Source organism: Austrofundulus limnaeus, unplaced genomic scaffold (assembly GCF_001266775.1).
Source record: "Austrofundulus limnaeus strain Quisiro unplaced genomic scaffold, Austrofundulus_limnaeus-1.0 Scaffold1785, whole genome shotgun sequence".
Lineage (NCBI taxonomy): Eukaryota > Metazoa > Chordata > Actinopteri > Cyprinodontiformes > Rivulidae > Austrofundulus > Austrofundulus limnaeus.
The window spans coordinates 1,471-3,560 of NW_013954187.1; the positions used below are offsets into that span (position 1 = coordinate 1,471).

Below are 2,090 nucleotides of genomic sequence, written 5' to 3' on the forward strand. Positions count from 1 at the left end.
ACTTATGATAAATTACTGGATAAGTTTACAAGGACATAAAGAAGAAAATCATCCAGCAGTAAAAAATATTAAAGCCTTGTTGGGAAAGAGGAAAAGTTGACTATTTTGCTTGGGCAGCAAATAAATGTATTCAAGAAATGGAAATACAGGACAAGAATTATTGTGCTGCAGTGCCCTATTCAGCTACTCCTTTTTGGATATTTCCACATATATATGTTGATATAAACATACATAAAGAAATGCAGATTAATAAAAGTAATGACTGGATAAAATTAGTAAATAATAGAATAAAGAGTATTGTTATATTTACGGATGTGTCAAAGGAAGTAGTTTCAGGTAAAACAGGATTTGTTTATGTAATTCTGGAGTTGAACATACATGAAACAAAGAACATCTGATCATTTAGCAGTTTACACAGTAGAAATGTTTGTAATTCTGATGGCATTACAGTGGGTAGAACAAAATAAAATAAGAAGAGTACTTATACGTATGTTCACATTCATTGTCATCTAATTGTCAATTTCTCATCTGAAAGTCACAGAACTTGTTTATGAAATACATGAAATCATATTTAGACTTTTACAGTTACAAATAATAGTTAGATTTATGTGGGTACCTGCTCATAAAGATATAGAAACATGGCAGATTATTTAGCTAAACAATCTTTAAAACAAGATAGAGTTATGAATATTGCATTTAATAAATATGAAATGAAATCTATTATTAAGAAACAAATAATATCTGAATGGCAGAAGATTTGGGAGGAGAATAATAAAGGTCGTCATTTGTTTAAAATAAAGCAGAAAGTTGGAAAAATGGAAATAATAGGAAGAAATTAAAAAGAACAAGTAATAATGACAAAGTTATGATTGGGACACACAGGTTTGAATAAAACATTACATTAATTAGACAAACACCCAACAGGACACTGTGAATGTGATAAAGACATGGAAACAGTGGAACATGTAGTCATACACTGTGAAAAATATAAGAGTCGAGAAAAGTTAAAACAAGAATCAAAATATATGATATAGAGATATTAAAAGTGGAAAAGGTATTATTAGTTAAACATGAAAAGATAAATAGTCAAAAAAAATCAAAGAAGAAGAAGAAGAAGAAGAAGAAGAAGAAGAAGAAGAAGAAGAAGAAGAAGAAGAAGAAGCAGCAGAAGAAGAGTTTTTCTGCCATCTTGTGGTCACAGTCGTGCTGGTAGAAAGTTGTTGCGCTACAACAGCAGCAGTAGCAGCTAGGCAGCAGCTGTAGCTCAGAAAGTGTGTCCACTCACCGATGACCCGGACAAACACCGGACAAACATGGCTCTGCTCACTCAATGATACTTGTTTGCGTAGTTTACCTAATCTTTACCGTCAAGGCTCCGTGGAGCGGTTCCTGAATCTGAAAGAAGCGCAGTAACTCAACTCTCGGTGAGTTGCCATGCTAAGTGTGGGTTTGGCTAATTCCGTCAACTAATGTACCTGGTTACTACTTTAAACATTCTGGGCTCATATGCTAATTAGCCTAATATAATTGTATTGGGCACAGATGGCTCTAAAAGAATAAACACAGGCAGCGTTTCCTTCGACTTTTCATTTTTCAGTAAAGCTAAGTTGAGTTATTAGCGTTTAGCACGAATTAGCATATAGCATTAGCCGGCTAACTTCCGGAGCAGGTCTTCTCTGGTAGCGGTCCTTTTACACAGTTAGAATAGATTCGATGAAGTAGTTGTGTTATTTATGACAGTTTGTTGTTATCAGTGCATAGTTTACTTGTGTAAAATGTGTGTCAAAATGAGCCACTTGTTGTTTATCTCCACAGGACAGCAGTGCTTTTACGGGTCAGTTTCAATGTGAAATTTAAACTCGTGTGTTTTAGTGTTGTTATCAAATGACTATTCTGACATTAATTAATTAATTTAATTAATTAACAAAACCATCATTGGTTCATTCAGATTATTTGCCTCCATTTTTGTGCAAAGCGATTAAACCTATAGAAAACTTGATCAAAACTCAAGAAGTATATAAAATTACAATAAATTTTAGTGGCATTATAAAGAATTAGGACAAAGAAAAAGGCCAGTCCCTGTTTATATA

The 2,090-nt window shown here is 33.2% G+C and overlaps 1 protein-coding gene across 2 annotated transcripts in view; it reads left to right on the plus strand.

The window, feature by feature from the left end:
* Positions 1–1,168: 1,168 nt before the first annotated feature.
* The window catches only part of zc3h7bb (zinc finger CCCH-type containing 7Bb), a 34,103-nt gene continuing 33,181 nt past the window's right edge, over positions 1,169–2,090 (plus strand). The window contains exon 1 of one of the 2 annotated variants that reach the window (XM_014033611.1): positions 1,169–1,424. The gene's annotated coding sequence lies outside the window, so the exon portion shown is untranslated. The remainder of the gene's footprint in view (positions 1,425–2,090) is intronic. The other variant, XM_014033612.1, reaches the window with a different exon arrangement.